The following is a 27091-nucleotide window of genomic DNA, read 5'->3' as shown; positions in this document are numbered from 1 at the left end:
CATTCCTCCCTTCTGAGCTTGATGCCTGGCCAAATGCTGCTTTTTTGAGCTCTGCTGGCTGATTGTTGTAAGGCGTAACAAGCCTGCTAGTGGTCCTGTGCCTCTTTTCGCCTGTCTATTGGTGGAGCTTCTGCGATGAGTGGAGACCGAATGAAGCGTGAGTAAGGGAAGGCCACAGCCTTCTATACCCATCTATCACTTTCAGACCAATTAGTCTGAAAAAATATATATATATATATATATAAATTTTGGGTTTTGTTCTACATATCTCTTCCACTTGAACCAGGACCTTTATTATGATTCCTTTCAGAGTGGCTGAGCCCCATGTAGTTCTGGTCTTGGGTTTAATGAGATTGAGCTTCAAGTGATCCATTAGTCCATTAGTGTTTTTAATCCTTTAAAGCGTTTTCTTGTAGCCCATTTGTGCAATGCAATGCAAATCATTATTTGATTTATTGACTGTTCTTTCCATGAGTATTGATCATGAAATCAAGTATAAAATCTTACACTATTTCAGCTCTTTTATCTGTTTATCATGTTTTTCAGTCCCACTGTGAGGAGCTTAGTTTTCTTTATGTTGAGGTGTAATCCATACTGAACATCATAGTCTTTTTAATTGTTTTATTAGGAGCTCATACAACTCTTATCACCATCCATATGTACATCAATTGTGTAAAGCACATTTGTACATTCATTGCCCTCATCCTGCTCAAAACAGTGAACACCGTAGTCTTTAATCTTCATCAGTAAGTGTTACACGTGCTCTCTGCTTTCTGTGAGCAAGGCTATGTATCCAGGAATATCACAGGTTTTACTGAGTCTTCCTTCAATCCTGATGTAGTATTTTTCTTCACATAGTCCAACTCTCAGATTATTCGCTCAGCATAGAGATTGAATAAGTATGGTGAACGGATAAACACTGATCCACACCTTTCCTGATGTTGAGCCTTATCACCTTGTTCTATTGGAACGACTTGCTCTTGGTTTATAAACAGCTTCTACAGAAGCACAATTAGGGGTCCTGAAATTCCCATTCTTCACAATGTCATCTCTAATTGGTTACAAAATGATAACAATGTACATATGAATTACACCATTGGGAGGAATGAGAATCCCAGAACATTTCATTGTGCTCATGCAGAACCTGTACATGGATCACAGCCAGTTGATATGGGATCACTTAACATCGGCAGGTGTGTGTGTATTATTTCCTTTCATCATACTCATTCAATCTCTTTGTTCTTTTAATTACCTGTATCTCTGTTGGTTGCTACACCAGCTCTGACCCAGGCTCATGGGATCTCTTGTAGAGCAGAACAAACCATTGCCCAGTCTTATCCTTTCTTTTGTGGTCATTGAGAAGTTCAAGTCCATTATTGTGGCCACTGTGTACTGTGAATGCTTTCCACCCCGGGAAGCTCATCTTGTAGCTGTATACGACTCTGTTGTGATCCATAGCCTTTTGGTGATTTATTCAGAAGTAGATCACCAGGCATTTCTTCCGAATGTAAGTGTGGAGACTCCACGAAAACGCTCGTATCTAAACTGCCAGAAGCAGGGGTTCCAGCACAAGAGCAGCACTCAAGCTGTCGTATGCATCCGAGACTTTTAGGTCCCTTACATTTCCACTGCAGGTCCAAGAGGTTGAGCTGGATCGAAACAAACAAGTTATGCCCACATAAATGCTCTGCCAACTGGCAAGGTCTTCTCAAATATTACATTTCACTCGAGCTTTATATGCTTTATTTTTACCTTAGTTATTATGGATAGACTTTCTCGGGAAATACAAGCCTGTTGTACAATTTTGACTTTTGAAAAGGAATTGAAAAATGAATTAAAAGTTACATAAGAGGAAACGATCCTTTATAGAAAATGCAGTGTAAAAAAAATCAAAATGAAAATTCAAATAAAAAAGAAACCTAAACACTTTGTAGGAGTTAAATGTCTCATTGGAATGAAAGGAGATGGGATATTGGATATGTAGGTTTTTTGAATGTTGTGGGAAGGCAGTGAGGTGTCAAATAACCTTACTGAGGCCAGTGCCGCCATAGTCGGGAGCTTTTGTGACTTAACACCAGCCATTTGCACAGACTAGGACGGAGCAAGACACCAATGGTAGGAACCAGGGACTGGAGGACGTTTCATCAATGCATAGCCCGGATAAATTATTTACCATAGACACAATGTGAAAGGGAGACCTCGAGGAACCCTGGTGGCATAGTGGTTATACATTGGGCTGCTAAGTGAGAGGTTAGCAGTTTGAAACCACCAGTTGTCCCAAAGGAGACAGAAGACTGTTCCTCCAATAAGAATGACCGTCCCAGAACCCCACAGAAGCAGGGGTGGGCTGTCTTGTAGGTTTGATATGGGTTCACATCAACTAGATGGCAGCACATTTTGTTTGGTTTTGGTTTCCAGCAGGTGGGGGCGGGGAGCATCCTCCTTATTAGAAGGTCATTTCGAGTAAGAAAAGAATAACATAATTAGTTTCACTCTTTGACTTTTTGGAGCTTTTTAATTTTTCCTTTTCTCCATGCTAGAACTTGATATTAGTTATTTCCAAATACATGTTAAAATGTCAATATCATTAAGTAGTAATTATTTGTGTCAAATGGGGAACAATAAACCAAACTAAAATCACTGCCACCACGTCAACTCCACCTCTTAGAGACCCTGCAGGACAGAGTAGAACTGTTCCCGTGGTTTCTTTACTAGCACAGAGAGCAAATAGTGGGTGTGAACTGTCAGCCTTGTGGTCAATAGCCAGTGACACGAAGGCTCCTTGTAGCAGGGGTAATAGTATGGGAAATCATGTTTTTAAAATATATGGGCTGTATTGGTATATATGAAGGCAGATAATGTTTTCCAATTTCATTTTGTCTGTTTACATTCTCACAAAACAAGTTATAAATGGTCTGGAAAAACTTTCCAAAATCTCTGGGTGTCAGGGAAAGGCCAGGCAAAGATTCCAAATGTTCCTGAGAAATAAGTATACAGAATGGCCAACACTAATATGAATGTAAATTAATTTTCAGGGATGTAGGAATCCTGTAAAGGATTACTGAGTGTACACAAATTCTTCTTCTTTTTTAATCATTTTATTTGGGGTTGTACAACTCTTATCACAATCCATACATAAATTCATTGTGTCAAGAAAATTTGTACATTTGTTGCCCTCATCATTCTCAAAACATTTGGTTTCTACTTGAGCCCTTAGTATCAGCTCCTCATTTTTCCCCTCCCTCCCCACCGCACTTCCTTCACAAACCCTTGATAATTTATAAATTATTATTATTTTGTCATGTCTTACACTGTCTGATGTCTCCCTTCACCCACTTTTCTGTTGTCCATCCCCCCAGGGAGGTTATATATAGATCCTTGTGATCAATTTTCCCCTTTCTACCTCACTTTACCTCCAACCTCCCAGTATCGCCACTTTCACCACTGGTCCTGAGAGGTTCATCTGTCTTGGATTCCCTGTTTCCAGTTCCTTTCTGTACCAGTATACATCCGCTGGTCTAGTCAGATTTGTAAGGTAGAATTGGGATCATGATAGTGGCGGGGAGGAAGCATTAAACAACTAGAGGAAAGTTGTATGTTTCATTGTTGCTACACTGCACCCTGACTGGCTCATCTCCTCCCTGAACCCTTCTGTAAGGGGATGTCCACTTTCCTACAGATGGACTTTGGCTTCACATTCCACACTCCCCCTCATACACAGTGATAAGTTTTTTTGTTCTTTGATGCCTGATACCTGATCCCATCGACACCTCATGATCACACAGGTTGGTGTGTTTCTTCCATGTCGACTTTGTTGCTTCTCAGCTAGATGACCGCTTGTTTATCTTCAAGCTTTTAACACCCCAGACACTGTATCTTTTGATAGCTGGGCACCATCACTTTTCTTCGCCACATTTGCTTGTGTACCTGCTTTGTCTTCAGCGATCGTGTCAGGAAGGTGAGCATCATGGAATGTCAGTGCAATAGAACAAAGTGTTCTTGTATTGGGAGTACTTGAGTGGAGGCCCAATGTCCATCTGCTACCTTGATACTAAACCTATACCTATATGCACATAGATCCATTTCCCCATCATCATATATAAATATATTTACATATGCACATGCCTCTATAAATGCCCTTTGCCTCCTAGTTCTTTCCTCTATTTACTTTTCTCTTGTCCTACTATCATGCTCAGCCTTCATCTTCATTTCAGTAATTTTTCTCGGTTACTTTGCCCTTGATCAAGCCCTGCCAGGCCTCTTCACCCTCCTTGCCACCGATTTTGGATCACTTGTTCCCTTTTCCCTGGGTTTGTTAACACCTCCTTTCCCCCACCTCCCCCTCTCCCATGTCCTCCCCGGAACCATCGGCCTGTTGTTTTCTCTTCCAGATTGTTTATCCCAACTACCTTGTCTAGATAGACATGCACAGATAATAATATGCACAAAAACAAGACGGAGCAAAACAAAACAACAATAAGAACAAAACCAGTGACAGAAAAAGAGAAAAACCTCTAAATAGTTCAAGGTCTGTTTCTTGACCTTTAGGAGTGGTTTCTGGTTGAGTCTGATGGGGTGCCATGCCCTGGCCCCCAAGTCCGTTTTTGGTAATTCCCTCGGGACTTCTTTGCTCTGCACCCTTTGCTGTTCTGTTGTACGCTCTTAGTGTTTTGTGTTGATGTGGTGGGGTCAGATCAGACACAATTCCCCCACTGTGTCTCCAGTGTTATCCCTCATAGAGCTATGGGTCAGTGAGGGATGTTGTGTCTCATAGTGGGGCTGGCCTTATGGTCCTCTCTGTGCGTTGGCTGCTCTGAGCATGGATATCATCCTCAAGGCTTGGTGGGCTAGGGTGTGTTCCACTCTCTCTTCCTCCCTCTTCATTTGCTCCTGTGTGCTCTGATCAGACATGTCCCTCTCCCTGAGCTGTAACTTCAGTGCTGAGCACAAATCCAACTGATAACATTTATACCAGAAAATAAAGGAAACCCAAAACAGCTTAAAATGACAACAATTAAAATTTTACTATATTAGATTATAATTGCAAATCCAATCTAGCTAACATGGAGATAGTAATTGACTAAAAGAGATTTAGCAAATACTTAGAAAAAGTCAAAGTGATGTAACACCAATTTTCCAATTCCAGGTGGCCCCAAATGTGTCAGACTATAACTGATATCCATTTTGTCAGCTTTTGCAATTACTTACTGCCAGGGCTTTCTTCCTATGCACTGTTGGAGATATTTGAACAGTTAGCTTTTTGGTTAACAGTGAGTGTACTAACCATTCACATTGCTGGATAATAGAAGTCCTTAAATTATTTTTGTCTGAGCTGTGTATATTTGAAATAACTGTGGAATTGAGTTGCAAACCAGAAAGTACTTCACCAATTTTTTAAAAATTTAAGGATGAAGGTGTTCTTCATGCTACAAGAAAAATAAGTTGAAAAATTAAATTGAAAAATAACATGATCCTCTTTTTGAGAAATAAGCAAGCAAATTGCTTAAGATGCATTCTCACTCAGCACCCTTTTGCCACCTACCTCTCTCACATGCACAAATTCACCTTTGAAATTGCCCGAGGGGAGAGCTCACAGCACAGAGTCACACTTCTGTAAAGAATAATCCTCCAGAGAGTGGAACACAGCCTGGCCCACCAGGCCGTGAGGAAGATGTTCCTGAGTAGAGCAGCCAGTCCACAGAGAGAACAACATGGCTGGCCCCACTATGAGAAATGATGCCCCTCAGTGGCTAAGGGCGATACAGGGGACAGCACTGGAGACACAGTGTGGGAATTGCACCTGACCTGATCCCACCACACCGAGGCAAAGCACTGGGGGAGTGCAGCGGAACAGCGAGGGAGTGGAGTGGCAAGGTCCCCAGGGAATGCTGAAAGTGGACTTTGGGGCCAGGGCATGGTGCCCCAACAGTCTGGACTGGAAAACGCTCCTAAGGGCCAGCATACAATCCCTGAACTAACTACAAGCATTTTTCTTGGGAAGTGTTTTGTTTTGTTCTTTGTCAGTGGTTTGTTGTTGTTGTTTTGTTGTCTGGTTGTATACTGTTGCTTTGTTTTCCTCTGTCTTGTTTTCGTGCATGTTAGTGTCTCCACAGGTCTGTCTGAATAGGACAGGCTGGATGAACTATCTGGAGGAAAAACAACGGGACCGATAGTTCCAGGAGGACTTGGGGTGGGGGGTAGGGGGGTTAAGGAAGTGGTGTTAACAAACACAGGGACAAGGGAACAACATGGGACCCCAAATGGTAGAGAGGGGGGTGTGGCAGGTCTGGTGGGGAATGATCAAGGGTAAGGTTGCTTAGAGAAGAGGTATACTCTAGCCCAGGTGGCAACGAAGCATGATAGTAGGGCAGGAGGAAAGTCAAGGAAGATGGAGGAAAGAGCATTTATGGAGGTCTAGACAAAGACATGTACATGCAAATATATATAGGAGGATGGGGAAGTAGATCAATGTGTCTATATTTATAGGTTAAGTATTAAGGTAGCGGAAGGACCTTGGGCCTCTACTCAAACACTCCCTCAATGCATGAATACTTTCCTTTATTAAATTGGAACTCTATGATGCTCACTCTCCCGACACAACTGCTAGAGCCAAAGTGGGTGAACAAGTAAATGTGGTGAAGAAAGCTGATGGTGCCCGGCTATCAAAAGAGATAGTGACTGGGGTCTTAAAGGCTTGAAGATAAACAAGCGGCCATCTAGCTCAGAAGCAACAAAGTCCACATGTAAGAACACACCAGCCTGTGTGATCGAGTGGTCCCAAAGGGATCAGTTACCAGGCATCAAAGAACAAAAAAATCATATCATTGACTGCACACCTCCATGATAGAATCGCTGAAGACAAATGGGTACATAAGCAAATGTGGTGAAGAAAGCTGATGGTGCCCGGCAATCAAAAGAGATAGTGTCTGGGGTCTTAAAGGCTTGAAGGTGAACAAGCGGCCATCTAGCTCAGAAGCAAAAAAGCCCACATGGAAGAAGCACACCGGCCAGTGCGATCACGAGGTGCCAAAGGGACCAGGTATAAAGGCATCATGCAAAAAAAGAGAGAAAGATATATGTGTGTATATGTATATATGTGTGTGTGTCTATATATGTATATATATGTGTGTATATATGTATATGTATATATATGTATATATACCATATTGAATGAAGGGGGAAGTGCAGAGTGGAGACCCAAGGCCCAAGTGTCGGCCAATGGAGATCCCCTCACAGAGGGGTTCAGGAGAGGAGATGGGTCAATGAGGGTGCGAGGTAGTACTGATGAAGAACACAGCTTTCCCCCGGGTCCTGGATGCTTCCTCCCCCCAACTCCCATGATCAGAATTCTACCTTGCAGGGCTGGATAGGGCAGAGGTTGTACACTGGTGCATATGGGGGCTGGAGGCACAGGGAATCCAGGATGGACGATACCTTCAGGACCAGGGGTGTGAGAGGCGATGCTGGGAGAGCGGAGGGTGAGTGGGTTGGAAAGGGGGAACTGATTACAGGGGTCCACGTGTGACCTCCTCACTGGGAGAGGGACGGCAGAGAAGGGTGGGGAGGGAGACTCTGGATAGGGCAAGATATGACAAAATAATGATGTATAAATTACCAAGGGCACATTGGGAGAGGGGAGCCAGGAGGGAGGGAAAATAAAAGAGGATCTGATGCAAGGGGCTTAAGTGGAGAGCAAATGCTTTGCGAATGATTGGGGCGGGGAATGTATGGATGTGCTTTATACAATTGATGTATGTATATGTATGGATTGTGATAAGAGTTGTGTGAGCCCCTAATAAAATGTAAAAAAAGAAAAAAAATGAACGACGAGGGCAACAAATGTATAAGGGTGCTTTGCTCAATTGATGTATGTATGGATTGTGATAAGAGTTGTATGAGCTCCAATAAAAATATTTATTAAAACAAACAAAAAAATAATCCTCCAATGGTTTTCTCCTTCTCCTGTCTTCCACTCTAGCACCAAGCCAATTTAGCTCACTTTAAGTAGCATGTCCTTGGAAGGGTTTGATTTCATATCAGCCAAATAAAATCTAAGCCAAATTGAAAACTCACTGTCGTGAAGTCAATGTCGACTCACAGAGGCCCCTTAAGGACAAGGTAGAACTGCCTCTGTGGGTTTCCAATACTGTCGCTCTTTATGGGAAGAGAAAGCCCTGTCTTTCTCCTGCAGAGAGCCTGGTGTTGCCACCTGTGATGCTGTGGCTCACACCCCAATCTGGAGCCAAATAAACTAGCCAAAAGCAGGGTTAATTTTCAAGTGCAAGGGACAATGTGAAGCATTCTCTTTCTCAACTCTAGTCCTGGGCTGTAACTGCTATTTCTTGTCTAGTGGTATTGATGTTATTTTTAGGGTTGATCCTTCATAGATATGCACAAGGTCACATACCAGTCTCTGTGTAACATTTCTTCATATGAGAAAAGATTACACCACCCAGCTGAGTCATTTTTGCAAGACGTGTTTTTAACAGGTGCTGTGGAAAAATAGGACCCTGAATTAAGGTCAGAGTTCTTTAACTAAGTCGATGTATGCATAGGCCAGTTTATTATGATTATTATTTTAAATATTTTCTCAGCTGATGGTAAGGAGATACCTCAGCAACAGCTGTTAACAGAGAGTTGAATCACGTGCTTTGCAGAGCTCTGTGGTGAGTGGAGTTGTTAGAAAGGAGAGGGCAGGATACTGTTGCATACAGGTGCTAAGTGAGAAATCAGAGCCTTGCTGGTGTAGTGGTTAATCATTGGGAGCAGTCTGCATGGTTGGCAGTTCAAACTACCAGCAGCTTCAGGAGAAAGACTGAGCTTTTCATTGCTGGATACTTTCAGTCTCAGAAACACACAGGGAGCACTGAATCAACATTGACTCAATGACAGGGAAGTTTTTGGTTGCTTTTTAAATTTTTATGTAGAGAAATATACTTATGAGAAATAACTCTGGAATTGTGAGAAAAATGACTCCTTGTGGGAGCTGAAAAGTCCCAAATCCAGAAGACTGAAGACCTCTGTTGTCTCCAGAGGTTACAGAAGCTGAAACCCCCAAATCTACAGGTCAGGTGGCAGACCCCAGACTTCTGCAGGTTAACGTTGCATGAACATCACAGGTCTGACAAAAAGGGCTGCGATCATGTCAGCTGCTAAACAAACCGTTCAGCTGTGCTTGATGGATTGCTTGAAGAACGGAAGTCAAATCTGTCCTTTTGACCTTTGCTTCACTTCTGGGAAGACCCCAAAAAATCTGATCAAACAATAGGATGTACTTGACTGAAAATATATTGAAGATGTATTTTTTTCACAAGGAAAAAACCATAGATTTTACCTAACACTGTGCACCACCTGCAAAAATGCCTGGTGGTTTATAGTCTGGTCCTATGAGAGGCAACTTGCACTCCATTGTAAGTACAGTACAAGTAGGGGGCACTTGCTGTGCCTGGAGACTCTCGTGAGCAACAGGCCCAGTAAAAATAGTCCTGCGAGGGCATGCCATCAATCTAGATCACCCCTGGCCTGAATCATCTTGCGATGGCATAATGATAACGATGAAGGCAACGATGATGAGAAATAATAGCTACGCTTTATTTTTTGTCTAGGAACTGCACTAACATTTTCATATAGTATTTCAGAATTCATTGACTCCTAGGAAGGATGTATTATAATCACCATTTGCCAGTGAGAACACTGAGTTACAGAGTTGGGACTAAACCCCATCTAATTCAGTCTCACATCTTTTTACTTCATGTCTATGAACACATGGAATCTATACACACATTTTCTATTTAAGCACAGTGGTTTGAAAGTAATATGTCCTCTTGACTCTTAAGGGTGTGTGTGTGTGTGTGTGTGTGTGTGAGATAGTGGAAATGTTTCAAGGCCAATTTGTCTGTGCTACAACTTCAAAGGGATTAGACTTTGCTGTGTCCAGAAAGTAAGCACCAAGGTCAGTTCTAACGCGGGGTGACCCAATCTGTGGTTTCAGACATATACACTCTATAGGAGCAGATAGCAGTTCCTTCAGAGCTGCTGGTAGGTTTGAACCAGTGACCTTGAAATGATCCGTCCACCACCAGGAGTCCTGTGCCAAGGAGAACTCAGAAATATTTCACAGAAAGACAAAGCTCTCAGAATACATTTGAATATGGAGAAAATGGGGGTTAGGGTCCTGGGTAGGGGGTACACATGAACCAGATTGAGAAGCAGAAACACACCCCATGTTTGGTAGACAACATAAAAAAACAAATCAAGCTTATTGCCATCAAGTAGATTCCAACTGAGAGTGACCCTATAGGACATGGCAGATCTAGTGACTGAATACGCAGAAAGTCGCTGCCAGTGAGGCGCTGCACAGGAGCCTACAGTGGGTGGGAAAGCTTTGCATACTCACATTGCGATTACTAACTCTAGTGCTGGGTAGCTCTAATGCACAGCTAAGGAACTTAAGAGCAATCACAGGCCTAACAAAAGGATGTTGAGATAGCATCTGAAAAACCATTCTGTTTTTCTCACTTAAAAAAAGTCTTTCTCCCTTAACATTTTCCCATCCTTTAAAAAATGAAATTTCCCTTAACATTCTCTCATCTGAGCACCTGATGTCTTATGAATGGAATCTTCTTCTAAGAGCCACCTTGTGGAGCCCATCCTGGGTGCACAAGTGCCTCTTGCTGTGACACCAAAGTGTGGGGCCGGCCACTGGGGCCGGCAGTCTTCTGGTTGAGCAAGAAATTACCCAGTAAACTAGTGACTCGTGGTTGCTGGCTACTGCGTACTCTCTGTAGTTCTGGTTCTCGAAATCTTTTTGCAGAATCCCGGGCCACTCACTCGTGCCTCATGGCATGTTGTAGAGTAAGAGGTGAGGCCGGTCAGGAAGGTTCGCAGCCTGCTGTGCTCCTCCGATCATTGCAGCAGCTCCTCCAAACGTTTACTCAACTGAAGTCACGTCAAGATTTATATCTGAAAACGCACATCTGCTGGTAAGATGCATGTGCTGTGTTTTTGCTCCTCGGTAAGCGCAGATACGAGCCACTCATTGCAGCCTCTGGAGTAGAAACCATCATATCTCAGACCTTGCACTGGATTGATTTTTCAAATATCCCATTTATGCCACATGCATTCCATTTCTCACCTGACTTATAACTTCCTTGTGCTTTGTGATATCTTGAGTATTAAATGTATTACAGAGTCAAATTGGATTTTTTTTTTTTTTTGCCTTGAGAAAATTCATCAGCTAGGAGGAAAGCTGCTAATATTTTTTCTAAGGGTTATGTGATTTCCTTCTCCCTTCCTTCTTTCTTTTTCTTTCTTTCTAATTTTGTCTCTTTTAATCCATCAAGAAAATTTGGAATATAGGAATTAAGGGTTTATTAGTTATTGTACAATCAGCCATTTTATCAATTCCATTATTAAATAGTTTATTCCTGTGACTTGGTTACAAAGTTATAGGTTATATTAACCTCTTCGCCATTGTTTGCTTCACCCGTGGTGGTGTTAGCAGACCCTGAATCTGTCCCACGCTCACAGGAAATCTTTAGTGGCCCCAGTATCCCCCTTCTCAATCAGATGAATTATAAGCTTCCCAAACCTTATTTTCACCCCCACCCAACATCTTCCATTATATGCTTGAGATCAATAATACTTTCATGTACCATGGACCAATCCTTTCATTGAGGAAAATTTAAAGCAAGCTCTCTCAAAGTGTTTCCTTCGGTTATTTCATCAGAATGATTAAAGCAACACTTCTGTGGGTAGGACTGTGAGAAACCTGGTGGCACAGCTGTTGAGCACTGAGCTGCTTACATAACAGTAGACTAACCACATGCACCAGCTGCTCTAGAGGATAAGCATGTGGCTGTCCTACTTTGTCCTACAGCGTGGCGCTGAGTCAGGATTGGTTGACTGTGATGGGATGTGTATGTGTGCATGTACGTGGGGCGGGGGTATTTCTGTTTTCTTACACAACTGTGGGTGGACTCTTTCACTTCTCATTTTCCTCAACTTTCTGACATTCCATATGTTCTTGAATAGGCCACGGATTGTCTACAGAAGGAAGAAAACTATGAAGTTTCAGGCTGAATCATTAATCCAATGGGGAGGGTGTAATTGGAAGCACAGGTTACAGGGCTAAGTTCATACCCACCAGCCATCTTCAGGACCAAGATTCTTGAGAATTCTGGCAAGGTGAGTGCAGCTGCTTTAGCAAGCCCAGGGGCAGTTCTCCTGTGTCCTATAGGGCCACAGTGAGTGAGAATCCGCTCCATGGCAGGCAGTTTGGGTTTGGGCTTAGAAAGAGGAAGAATTAGCAGATCATTTAGAGAAAGTGCAATTAGTATGAAAAGAAAATTTTCCTACCTCTTACTCTCCTCCTACTTTCATCATACCTTTCAGCAACACCCCACCCCCAACAGATTTCCTTAGACATTGATTGTCCCTAGTGTTTTGTTAAACACAGGATTCTTTCTTTAAGTGGCCTCCCTGAATACAGTCTTAGGAGTTCTTGGATAGTGCACATGGTTAAATACTTAGCTACTAAGTGAAAAGTTGGCATTCAAGTTCTCCCAAATCCAAGACCTCATGATTCCCTCCTACCAAAAGGCGACAACCATTGAAAACACTATGAAATATTAATCTACTCTGTCCATGTGCAGAATTACAACCATTCGTTGTAATTGACTAGCTAGCAACTCACCTTGCTTATTGTTTTTGGAACTATCTGGTTCCAAATTAGAGCACAAGCATGTGGAGCTCGTGGGTGAAGAGGGAGTGAGGGCAGAAGTCTGATGCACCCCTCTCCTCCTTGGCCTCTCTCTCCTCGTCATGTTTCCGGCTGGGATTACAGAGCAGAGGGCGGCTAGCCTAGAGGGCCGCACTTCCTGTCTACAGAGTGGCAGTGTGCACGTGAAAGCTGAATCCTAACACGATAAGGAAACTTGATCTTTGACATCAAACAGCATTGGCTAAAATGCTCACCATTTTTATGAGGCACCTCCAGGTCTGGTCCAATTCAAACCACCCTCTCTACAGTAGAACAAAGTACTTCCCAGTCCCACATTCATCTCACAATTTTGCCTAGGGTTGAGCTCACTGTTGTAGCCACAGTATTAATCCATCTCACTGAAAGTCTTCCTCTTTTTGATGACCCTTATCAAGCTTGATGTCCTTCTGTAGGGACCAGGGTGCTTGAAAAAGATAGGTTTTGAAATCATAGCTTTGTGTATGATAGTGCTGCTATCTTCTCTTAGGTGACTGCAATTTCCCAGCAGGCCAGAAATGAGTTTGCTTACTGCAGTTGTACCCTTCTTGTTATGAACAGCTATAGTGGATGTTGGTGCTATTTAGTTTTAAATATTTGTTATTCTTTGCTCATCAAACAGTGGATAATAAAGAGCAAAACCTACAAGGATAGCGTGTACTTATAGATAAGTTCAGAGAAGTTTATCATTTATGACCCATTATATTTCCCCCCTTATCTACTACCTTTCAAATAAGTTCAAGGTCTGTCTAATGTATATTTTAAATATCTGTCAACCAGAATTCTATATTTTTTGTAAATGTAACCTTGACTGCAACTTTGCCCATCTTACATTCCACTCAATAAGCCATGTTCCCTCTGTTGAGAAAGATAACAATGCAACCAATTAATTTCTACGCGAGTGCTGAGTCTGGCTTTTACATTCTAGTCTTTGGGGAACTGCAATTAGACTACAAATTACTCTAATGAAAGACACCAAATGGAGCAAAGCAATAGTAACTTCCCGTTACTTTCTGAGACGTTGGGGTCACATTGCGAAGTCAATAATAGAAGTTCAAAGTTTTTTGTTTGTTGGTTTTTCCTGGAAAAGTGAAACCATTTGCAACCTGTAACACTCCGACAAAGTAATTTGTCAACACACTAAGGTATCGTTCTCAAATTTTTGTTTAACTAGCAGCCACTGGAATTACTAGTGAAAATATAAATAAACTGGTTTTAAACCCTGATATTTCATTAGGTCTGGAGTGGAGTTAGGAGCCCTGGAGGCGCTGCAGGGAAGCACTAGACTGCTAACCCTAAGTGGGCAGTTCAAACCCCCCCTTCGCTCTGCGAAAGAAAGATGAGGCTCTCTGCTCCCATAAAGATGGACAGCCTCGGAAGCCCTGCATGCGGTCACTGTGAGCTGAGCTGAACTCAATGGCAGTGGGTGGGTGGGAGTGAGGATCCAGAAACCCTGGCAGATCCATGATGAAAGCGCTCAGGCGCTGACTAAACAGTCACCTTTCCAAACCTCCCAGCTGCTTCTTGAGAGAAAGATGTAGCTGTCTCCTTCCAGAAAGATTGATTGTCTTGGCATCAATTTTATTGTCTCTATGCTATCTTAGGAGATCACTAGGAGGTTGTGGGATACAGAAAGATTTCTCCCAAGCTGTCTCCCCCAAATATATGCCAGACAGCTGCTTGGGAGTGACTGTACTTAGAGGTCATCAGAAGTAGATCAGGGGTCATTCTCCCTGAGAGCTGTCAACCATCTAGAGCAAGTAGTCACCACTGTTTATCCCACAACAAATAGGGCCCACTCCCTTCTGATAAGAATAGTACTTGTCTGTTTCCTTGTAGGAGACCCCAGAGGTCAAACCTGCCCAAGGATGACCAAGGTTAGGCTGCCATCTTGGATCTAGGGTCCGCCCATCTTGTCACATGTATACCCCCAATCCCTCTTCCTATTGCATGTATTTCCCTAGACCACCCCTTCCCATTACTGTATTACCTATAGTACAGCCCCTTCCTGTGACGTATGTCCTCACCTGTAACTAGGGGGCTTGCATGTCCCCAGAGAAGATAAAAGCCTGGGCTAGCATTAAACTCTCTCTCTCCCTCCATGTGGACCATCAAGCGGGGCAGAGGTGAGCATGCTACCATGAAACCTGTCTGACTCCCCTTTATCTCAATACTTCTATCTCTCATGCTCTCTATAACTTTACTATGATCTTTACTTATTATCGCTGTACAATTGCGCCTACCGGACCCGTAATGATGTGTTAGGGGCTGGCTTCCCCTGACAGGAGTTTGACCTCACTCCACAGCAGTGAGTTTGGGTTTGGCTTTGAAGCTGTGACCAGGGCTTTGCATTAAACAAACAAACAAACAAAAACTACTCCAGATGATGCTGATGCAGGTGATCAACAGAAATACTTCCATACAGAGTGAATCTGGGAAGCTTTAGTTAAGTTTCAGTGACTTGGATAAAACAGAGAAGAATATTCTCTTCACTCATTAGCTGTGTGTTTACTAAGGTGCTGATGTGCCCAGTGGCGAGCAGCTACATGCAATCCCTTTTCCCCCCGGGAAGAGGAAGTCAGCGGTCAGCACTGCCCTCATCCATTATAATGATTCAGGCTGGGAATCATTATGTTTTTATTTGGTCATTCCCCAGGCTCTTGGTGGTTTCCTACCTAACTTTTGGGTATAAATAAATAACTTGTGTGTTGTCTGTTTATTGAGATTGTGATTTGGATGAACGTTTACAGAGAAAACTGGTTTTCTATTCAACAACTCATACACATGTTGGTTTAGTGGCAATTCCCACTGCCATTCCCACGTTGTACCAATGCTGCTCTTACTCTGCCCTGGTGTTTACTCTTTCCTTTGTGTTCTCTTTCCTTCCCTCCCAGCCAGCCCAGCTTTATCCTGAAGCAAATGCCCTCCTTTTACTTTCATAGCCTTGATTGTTCTAAAGAGGGCAGGCCTCCCTGGTGTTATTTACTTTAGGAGTCAATCCTTATGCATCTGGAAGCGGAGTCCCAAGGGTCAGTTCAATTCTAGGCCTGAGGGGTATCTAAGGGGCATAGTATTAAGGGTTGGGCCACCAGTCTATCGAACCAGTAAGCCTGGTCATTTTTTAAAATTTAATAAATCTTTTTATTGGGGCTCATACAACTCTTATCACAATCCATACATACATCAATTAAGTAAAGCACCCTTAAACATTCATTGCCCTTGTCATTCTCAAAATTCGCCTTCCACTTGGGTTCCTGGAATCAGCTCGTTTTCCTTTTTTTCCCCTCCCTCCCCGCTCTGCCCTCCCTCCTGAACCCTTAATAGTACATAAATTATTTTATCTTACACTGCCTGGCATCTCCCCTCACCCACCTTCCCATTGTCCATCTCCCAGAGAGGAGGTTACACATAGATCCCCGAGATTAGTTCTCCCTTTCTACACTCCCTTCCCTCCCGGTGTCGCCACTCTCACCGCTGGTCCTGAGGGGTTCATCCGTCCTAGATTCCCTGTGTTTCCAGATCCCTACTCCACCACTGTGCATCCTCTAGTCTAACCAGGTCCACAAGGTAGAATTGGGATGATGTCATGATCATGGGGGGGGGGGGGGAGAAGAAGCGTTCAAGAACTAGAGGAAGGTTTTGAGTTTCATTGTTGCTACACTCAACCCTGAGTGACTCACTCATCTCTTCCCCACTACCCTTCTGAAAGGGATGTCCTGCTGTCTACAGATGGGCATTGGGTCCCCATCACGCACTCCCTCTCATTCACAGTTAAGTGATTTTTACCCCCCTGCTTTTGTTGTTTGAAACCTTGTCCCCTCTGCCCTTCATGATCACACATGTTGGTGTGCTGCTTCCATGTGGGCTTTGTTGCTTCTGCCCTAGATGGCCACTTGTTTACTTTCAAACCTTTAAGCCCCCGGACAGTATATCTCTCAATAGCAGGGCACCATCAGCCTTCTTCACCACATTTGCTTATGCACACATTCGTCTTCAGCGTTTATGTGAGGAAGGTGGTCATACAATGATAGTTTTTGTTCCTTGGTGTCTGCTACCTGGTCCGTTCAACACCTTGTATTCACTTAGGCTGTGTGCTTCTTCTCTGTGGGTTTTGTTGCTTCCGAGCTAGATGGCCGCTTGTTTACTTTCAAGCCTTTAAGACCCCAGATGCTATATCTTTTTGATAGCCAGGCACCATAAGCTTTCTTCACCACGTTTGCATATACACACGTCTGTCTTCAGTGATCACGTCGGGAAGGTGGATATCATGGAATGACCGTTTAGTTGGGCAAGGTGCTATTGTATTGAGGAAGTGTGCATGAGGAGGCCCAATGTCCACCTGATACCTACTACTGAACCTATAAATATATGTCCATAGGTCTATTTCTCCCCATATTCATAAACATATTTACATGTGTACATGTTTGTATTTAGGCTTCTATGTGTGCCCTTTGCTTCCTACTCCTTTCCTCTATTTCCTTATGCTTTCCCCCAGTCCTACCACCATGTTCAGCCTTCATTCTGGTTTCAGTAATTCCTCTCAGTTACCTCGCCCTTGGGTCACTCCCTACCAGTCCACCCTTGCCCTCCCTGCCACTGGTTTTGAACCATTCTCTTTTCGCTTGTCCCTGTGTTAGCCAACACCTCCTCCCTTCCCTTACCTCCCACGCTCTCATGTCCCTCCGGGTCCCGTTATTTTCTTCTCTCATTGTTTGTCCAGCCTATCTTATCTAGGTGGACCTGCTGATATAGTAATATGTGCATACAAATGCTGATGGCTTTGACAGCACCCAAGTGGCACATAAGAACATGGTTTCCACAGCAGCAACACCGACACGCTGATAGACAAAAAAGTCACTGACATACAAAATTTACAAGGTAGACTCACTCTCTCACTAACTCACTCACTCTCTCACTCACCCTCTCACTAACTCCCTAACTCACTCACTCTCTCACTAATTCACTCACTCACTCACTCACTTTCTCACTCTCTCACTAACTCACTCACTCACTCTCACTCACTCACTTACTCTCTCACTAACTCACTCACTCACTCACTTTCTCACTCTCTCACTCACTCTCTCACTAACTCACTCTCTCACTAACTCACTCACTCATCCTCCCACTAACTCACTACTCACTCACTCACTCTCACTCACTCTCTCACTCACTCACTCATTCACCCTCCCATTAACTCCCTAACTCACTCTCTCACTCACTCACTCCCTCACACTCCCACTAACTCCCTAACTCACTCACTCAAAAGAAAAAAAAAATTACAAGGTAAAAAGAAAAAACTAAACAAAAAGACAGCAAAAAAATAAAAAAATTCTGTTAGTAGTTCGAGGTCTGTTTGTTGGCCTTTAGGAGTGTTTTCCAGATGAGTCTTGTGGGGTGCCATGTCCTGGCCCCAAAGTCCATCCTTTATACTCCCTCGGGATCTCTTTGCTCTGTTTCCCCCGCTGCTCCATTGCACACCCCCAATGTTTGACTCAGCGTGGTGGGGTCAGCTCAGTCGCACATCCCCCACTGTGTCTCAGGTGCTGTCCCGTGTAGGGCCGTGGGTTGGTGCGGGATGTCGCATCTCGCAGTGTGGCCAGTTGTATAAGTCCTCTCTGTACAATGGGCCCTTCGAGCCGGGCTATTGTCCTCAGAGCTTGGTGGGCCCAGGTGTGCTCCACTCCGTTCTTCCTCCTTCCTTTGTTTCAGCTTCCTTCTGGGTGTGGTGTGGTGTGGTGGATCAGTTCCTTTCCCACACCAGATGATCTATTTTCATTTTCTGTGGTACACCCTTCAATTGTGGGGGTTGGGCTAATTCTGGATGGAACCAGTGTATGGTCCAGTCTCTTTGTGTAATCCTCCGTACTTTATGTTGCCCTCTTTGTTTGGTGTGTCATGGTGGGGTCCGTATGCATGTTCCAGTTCTGTGGGGACACAACCAATACTCTCCCCCGGGTGGGTTAGTACCCTGTTCCCCCCATACCATCCACTCAATTTCTCCCCAAGCCTGGTCATTTAAAAAAAATTTTTTTTATTTTGAGTTTTAGGTAAATGACAGGCTCTGTAATATGCATTTGAATTAACTACCATATCATACTTTAATCTTAGAGATTCTTTTCATTATGTGTTCTAACCTCCATGCATTATCACATATTGCAAGGGTCCATCTAAAGAAACTGAAGGAAGCATAACCAAGTCTGACTCCTAAATTATTAAAAATAAAAAGAGGTGTCCTTGTGTTTCCTACATATATCTAGACTTAATTGTTGAGAAGTTTCTTTCACATAGAATTTAAAAAAATTAAATTTGATAAAGAATATAATTTCTCCAGGATGTCTACTCTCAGTATTAGCTGCACAAGAAGGAAGGTGTATCTGCTCTGCTGTTGATCTGAAAATGTCAGTGGCTTTAACATCCAGTTCTTTACACAGACAGTGGGGTGTTCCCAGGAGAGGAGCAGCTGTGTGGAAGATGCAGACTTGAGGTCTGACTTCAGCACTACCACCCACAGACCTTACTTATCAAAGTAAATTAATTTAGTAGGTCATGCAATACATTTTATTTTATACCTGCTGTTGTTAGGTTTCATCAGCTGATGTCAATTCATTGTGCTCTCAGATGACATGGTAGAACTGTCCTGGGGTTTCCTAGGCTGTAATCTTTACGGGAGAAAATCATCAGCTCTCCCATCCAGTCCTTGAGCTTGTGGATTTGATAAACAGCCCAGTGTTTAACCACTGTGCCATCAAAAAGCTAAACTCGATGTCATTGAGGCGATTCCAACTCCTGGGCAACCTCATAGGACAGAGTGCAACTGCCCTTATGGGTTTCCAAGGCGCTACATCTTCATGGGAGCAGAAAGTCTCATCTTTCTCTCATGGAGTAACTGGTAGATTTGAACCATTGGCCTTGAGGTTAGCAATACAACCTGTGACCCACTGCTCTACCAAAGCTCCATCTATGGCTTTGGAACTCCAACTTTTGCATCTGTCATGTACCATACTTTGTGTTGCATGATTGGGACATACCAGTGGTGTGCAGAAAGGGTGATTGAAGACAGAGGAAATTTATGGAGTCAATGTCTTGTTCTACATTTCAAATTAAATAATTTCACATAAACATTTCGAAATATAAAGTGCCTCACAAGTACAAATGCTTCCTATTTTATTTCTCATTTGCTGGCCATCTTGTCCATGTAATTCAAGAATCCCAAGGTATTTATTTGATGAGCTTTTCATATATATTCATATTCATATATATATATATATATATATACACTTTGCAGTACTAAAAGTTTAGGAAACAAACACAGGAGCTCTGAACATGACCTGATAAGTATGATGATAATTATACAAGAGGCCTGGTGGCACTGAGGGTTAAAGCAATGGGCTGATAATTGCGGTGTTGGCTGTGTAAACCCACCAGCTGCTCCAAGGGAGAAAAACGAGGCTGTCCCATAAAGAGTTAAAATCTGATCCAGAAGAATTTACTTTAGAGGACGGCACAGAAGCTACAGCTAGGGGAGAGGGTTAGAACAGAGGATCTGATCAGAGCACACGGGAGCAAATACATGGGGTGGAGGAGAGAATGGAACACATCTTCACCCACCAGGCCTGGAGGATGATACAGCCAATGCACAGAGTTGGCTGAAGAGCCAATGCACAGAGTGGATCATATGGCTGATCCTGCTATGAGACACAACGTCCCTCTCTGACGCATGGCCTTATGGGGGACAACACTGGAGACTCAGCATTGGGATTGGCCCATTCTGACCCCGTGACACCTGGGCAAAACACTAAAGGCATGCCGCAGAGCAAAAGGGGGAGCAGAGGAGGGAGCTCCCAAGGGAATGCAAAGGATAGACTCTGGGGACTTGACTGGAGGATATCCCTAGAGGTCAAAAATCAGAACTTGATCTATTTACAGGTTTTTCTTTTAAATGTTTTTCTTTTTTTAAAATTAATTCATTCTTTTATGAGTCATTAGTTTTCTTTTTGTTGTCATATTTATGTGTTCTCTTTTGTCTTTTTGTCTTGCTATGCCTTGTTTTGCAGTGCATATTATCTCTACAGATCTATATAGATAAAATAGGCTGGATTAACAGTCTGGAGGATAAAAAAATGGGATCAATGGTTGGGGGGCCGGACAAGGGAGAGAGGGAGGCAGGGGTACAGAGGTGGTGTTGACCAACCCAGGGACAGGGTAGCAACAAGTGATCCAAAATTAGTGGCCTGGTAGGGATTCAGCAAGGGCAATGTTACCGAGAGAAATTACTGAAACCCAAATAAAGCCTGAGCATGATAGTGGGACAAGAGGAAATTAAAAGGAAATAGAGGAAAGAACTAGGAGACAAAGGGTATTTATAGAAGTCTAAATACAAGCATGTACATATGTATAGATATATACATATATATGATGGTGGGGAAATAGATCTATGTGCATATATTTATAGGTTTAGTATTAAGGCAGCAGATACTTACTCAATGCAAGGATACTTTGTTCTATTAAATTGGCGTTCCATGACGTACACCTTCCCAGCACGATCACTGAAATCAAATGTGTGCATAAGCATATGTGGAGAAGAAAGTTGATGGTGCCCGGCTATCAAAAGATATAGTGCCTGGTGTCTTAAAGGCTTGCAGATAAACAAGCAGCCATCTAGCTCAGAAGCAACAAAGCCCACATGGAAGAAGCACACTAGCCTGTGTTATCACGAGGTGCCAAAGGGATCAGTCATCAGGCATCAAAGAACAAAAAATCATATCAGTGGGTTCCCATCTTCCTGATATGATCACTGAAGACAAATGTGTGCATAAGCAAATGTGGTGAAGAAAACTGATGGTGCTCTGCTATCAAAAGATATAGCATCTGGGGTCTTAAAGGCTTGAAGATAAACAAGTGGTCATCTAGCTCAGAAGCAACAAAGCCCACATGGAAGAAGCACACCAGCCTTTGTGACCACAAGGTGTCGAAGGGATCAGGTATCAGGCATCAAAGAACAAAAATTCATATCATTGTAAATGAGGGTGAGTTCAGAGTGGAGACCCAAAGTCCATCTGGAGGCAACTGGACACCCCCTTACTGAAGTGCTGCAGGGAAGAGACGAGCCAGTCAGGGTACAGGGTAGCAATGATGAAACATGCAACTTTCTCCTAGTTCTTAAATGCTTCCTCCCCCACTATCATAATCTCAGTTCTATTTTACAAATCTGGCTAGAACAAAGGATGTACATTGGTACAGATAGGAGCTGGAAACACAGGGAATCTAGGTTAGATGACTCCTTCAGGACCATTAGTGAGAGTGGCGATAACTAGAGGATGGAGGGAAGGTGGGGTAGAAAGGGAGAACCAATTACAAGGATCTACATATAAACTCCTCCCTGGGGGATTAACAACAAAAAGGTGGGTGAAGAGAGACGTCAGACAATGTGAGATATGACAAAATAATATTTTATGAATTATCAAGGGTTCATGAGGGAGGGGGAAGTGAGGAAGGAGGGGGAAATGAGAAGCTGATATTAAGGGATCAAGTAGAAAGCAAATGTTTTGAGAATGATGGCAACAAATGTATTGATGTGCTTGACACAATGGATGGATGTATGGATTGTCATAAGAATTGTACGAGCCCCCCCAAATTATTTTTTAAAGTCTGGTAAACCCTATAGGGTCTCTATGAGTCAACAACTATAACTGGGGTGCTTCCTGAGAGGGCTACAGGGGAACTGGAAAAGGGGGATTGGAGATCTTTCTTTTAATTATAAATCTCCCTTTTGATTTTTGTGTTTTGTACATGCATTTCCACCCATTGCAATTGAGACAATTTTGACTCATACTGACCCTATATAGGATTTTAGAGGACGACAATCTTTATGAAGCAGAAAGCCCCATCTTTCTGCCACAGTATGGCTGGTGGATTTGAACCACTGAGCTTGGTTAGAAAGTAAATTGATTTGTTTTTAATAAGTAGTAAAAGTACTATAATGAATGCTGTTAAGGAAAAGAAACATCTAGAACTCTACATATTTTCTCCCATTTAATATACTCTTTGATCCAAGATTCATATGTGGAGTTCCTTGAGGCCCTCACTGGCAGGCCTCATGAGGACCTCACACAGTGGTCCAAGCAGTGAAGTGCTCAGCAACTGACAGAGTTGGCCATGTGAATCCACTTGGAGGAACCTCAGAAGAAAGACTTGGCAATCCACTTCTGAAAATTCAGTCATTGATAATTTTATGGCATGTAAGATTCTATACTGGCAGACACAGAGCCTTCACAAGCTGAACTTGACTCAGTGGCAACTGGTTTGGATTTAGAAGCACTCATTGCAGAATAATGACTTGAGGCCATTTTACTACATGATTCTTTGCCTCCTGCATCAAGGTGGAGCTAGATCTTATTGCTGACAGGATTTCCCCCAGCCCCACTCTCCCAGCTAGTCCAAAAGGTCTTTACCCTGAGGCCGCTTGAAAAGCTTGGAAAATCAGAGAGGAAGGGAATTATTTACTCAATGACTGGAACATAGGAAGTGTCTCATTCAGCATTTCTTTCTTCTTTTTTTTTTAATGAATGACGCTAACAGAGCTAAAGAGAATGGGGAAGAGAAGGGAGTCGATATGTGCTCCCCTAAGATGTACAATCTTGGGAAATCCTAAAGAGCAGTCCTAGTCTATCTTAAAGGGTCACTGTGAGTCAGGGTTCGCTTGATGACACTGAGATGTACCCTATGCCTATACAATGGTGCGACCAATTTGTTTCACCTGTACTCAGAAACAAATCTCAGAAAGCTTTGAACAGTAGTCACTAACCAGAAAGTCACCAATGATACAAAATATTCTATTTAATTTATTCTTCCCCCAAGACTGAGTGGGTGAGTGTGGGTAGGGGAACATGCTTTTAACTTTATGGTCTTAACTGATACCATTTATACAGTTCATAACACTCTTTGAAAATCGTCAAAGCCAAACACAATGTTCTTGTTTGGATTCTAATTTTATTATGGAACTTGGAGGACCTGAAGTTGACACAGTGACTTTTGAGCTTGTAGTTTCAGAATCAATTTGACTACCAGACTCGAGAGGAGGATTCTAAGCTCCTTAAATAATCAGAAGATAGAAAATACGGGATATATCACAATTGCATTTGTGCACTACAAGGAAAAGAACACAAATTGAATTTCTCATCCTGATAAGATGGCAGTTTAAGAAATCAAAAAGCCAATCTACTTAAATACACAGAAAGAATGTGTCAACATTTGCATTGTTGTTGCCATTTTTTCCTCTGTCCTCCCTGTAAAAGAATTAGAATCCTGTACATTTTGCCAACCATCCAAACTTACATTGGCCACCTGAATACTGATCCAGAGGGCTGAGAGTATGGCAATGCAGAAGTTGAAAAGCAAGCATCTACAGGATTTCATTTTTCTACCCCATATCACTGTGGAATGCGCAAACTCAGACTACATTTGATTTGTCAGAAAGAACATTAGTTCCTTGTACAATATTAGGAGAAAAATTATGCCACATTTTAATGAACACTGGAACAAGGAGTGATTTACTATATCTTGACCTTTTTGCTACAGTTTTAGCCAAGAAGAAATATTTTTTTAATTCCAAGAAAGTTTTTTTTCTGTAATCAAGAAATAAATTTAACAATTTGATATCCTTTCTCCAATGTAGAAAGGACATAAATATTCATGCCACAGCAGTTCTATGTAAAGTTTGTTGTCATGAAGGATGGAAACATTTTCTTTAGCTTTTCCAAAAGGAATGGCTATTCTTAGGGAGGGATTTGTAAACTTTAAGCCATTGCCATCAAGTTGATTTTGAATCATAGCAACCTTCTGGAACTTTGGTTCCCAAATGTACTTGACTTACTGCCCTCTTTTCAGAGAAAAATTACTCAAGACCCCCTGACATTTAAATACATTTATACTGTAGCCTATCATCCAAGGTAAAGTGTAGATTGCTTTTGCAACTCCCCCCCCCCCCCCATGGAATGTCCCAATGTCTTGGGTGTGTGTGTGTGTTATTTACTTTGGGAAACAGTACAACATATGGAACTGCTTCCCTGGATTGTGGAGGCTGTAATCCTTCTTGAAGAAGATTATCACATCTTCCTCCCTTAGGGGAAATACATTGATTAAGGTAACTGATTTTTGGACTGATCACTTTGGAATTAACCTAGTTTAACAACAGCACCACTTTAGAAAGACTAAAAATGATTTGGGGCATTATTTTGCTTTGAAAAATTGCAAATGCCTGGTCTTCAGAAATTCCATTAGCCTTTGTAACCAACAAGAGTAGACGATTGTGGTAAAGGTGGCCATCATAAGGCATGATGAGAAATGCTGGACCACTTGTTCATGACTGCTGAACACTCGGTGCAGGTGAATTTTCTTTACTGTACTGCTTCAGCCCCAGAGCAAATGCTAACCTGCCAGCACAGAAATTTAGATTCTACAAGTGCCACATCACTGTATAGATCTCCTCAATTCATGTATTAGATTGTATTATCCCTGATCTGAGACCTTAGATTAATTAAGGAGATGTGTGTTTATTTGCAGAGCAACAAGGAACACAACACATATCCATCCATTTTATGTTAGTTTCAAGGAAGACCATACACTAAGCTCCATACACATCCAGTAAATGCCATTAGTTTTTAACTTTACACACAAGTCACTATTGTCAAGGATTAAGATATGTATAGAGTTTACCAACTTTTGTAGTCTGAAATTGATCAAACAAGCTATTGAGATGCATTGATATTTATTGGTCATTGGAGTACTTGGAAACAAATAAGAAGGATTCTTAGTTGCAAACTATAGCATTAGTGATAGAAGCTTTTCCAGAGATCTCATGGTAAATTTTTTCAAAGTAAACTACCAATTCAATAGATATGCCTTTTTGCAACAACTTGAATGGAACTTGGAACTTGCCTGGTGAAATACACAGGAATTAAATCAACTAATCAAAGGAACAATGTAATGGGCAATATCATCATTGAAATGTGAAAGAAACCCAACAATTGCTCATACACAAGTTCAAGTTGTAAAGGAAGGGATAGGAACAGGGAGAGGGGAGAGTGGGGGTTGGGGGACAAAAAATGGTAAGTTTAACATGAAAAAATAATATTAAAAATTGCTTCTTGAAAAAAAACCTTCCAGATTTATTACCCCTCCGATCTAAATATTAGTGTGAGTGGCTAAAAAAAAAAAGAATAAAAGCAAAACTGAGGTGGACTTGGAGTCTTTAGTGACATACAAGTTTATTTCAAATATATTGAAAAAGAAAATTAAAACAAGTTGACAAAATAAATCAAACAAAATACTATGAATGTATCCTATTGGAATTAGATTTGCATCCTATACAAAGTAGATAAGATTTGATATACTGAACACTGTCATCAAAGACTAGAGTAGCTGTCAATGACATTAAGAACATCTTATATGAAGAAATTAAGAGGTTATTAAAAATACAAAAAAGAAAAGACCAAAATGGGTGTCAGAAACCTCTGAAACCTGCTCTTAAATGTAGAGTAGCTAAAGAAAATGAGAAAATTACAAAGTAAAAGAGCTGAACAGAACATTTCAAATGGTGGCTTGAGAAAAAAAAAAGTAAAGAATTATAAGTAAATATGCAAAGATTTGGAGTTAGAAAACCAAAAATAATTTCTTTTTTAAAAAAACAATTATTAGGGGCTTATACAACTCTTATCACAGTCCATACATATACATACATCAATTGTATAATAAAAATAATTTCTCAACTTGAAAGAAATAAAGAAAAGTCAAGTCTCAAGTTGAAAATTTTAAGTATTCTATGGGTAAAATATTGGATGCTGCAGGGAGTATCAAAAGAAACTAATAATATACATAGTCACTGAATTAATAATGAGTGATTGATAGACAACTATTTCAAAAGCTAACAGCATCACCACTGGTATTGAAAGAAGTTCAAATTGCCAGAAATTCAAGCCAGATTCAGAAGACGATATGGAGAGATAGATATCATTGGTGCTATCAGATGGATTTTGGATGAAAGCAAAGCATACTAAAAAGATGTTTGTTGGTGTTTTATTGACTAGGCAAAGATATTCAACTATTTGGATCATGACAAATTATGGGAAACATTGCCAAGAAGGAGAATCCCAGAGCATGTAACTGTCCTCATGAAGCATATGCATGAGTCAGTTATTTGAAAGAACAAGGCTATACTGGCTAGTTTAAAATCAGGGAAAATGTGTATCATGTTTGTATTCTTTCACCATACTTTTTCAACCTGTATGCTAAGCAAATAATCTAAGAAACTATATATATATATATATGAAGAGAAAG

This window comes from Tenrec ecaudatus, chromosome 5, assembly GCF_050624435.1.
Source record: "Tenrec ecaudatus isolate mTenEca1 chromosome 5, mTenEca1.hap1, whole genome shotgun sequence".
Lineage (NCBI taxonomy): Eukaryota > Metazoa > Chordata > Mammalia > Afrosoricida > Tenrecidae > Tenrec > Tenrec ecaudatus.
This window is presented reverse-complemented; position numbering follows the sequence as displayed.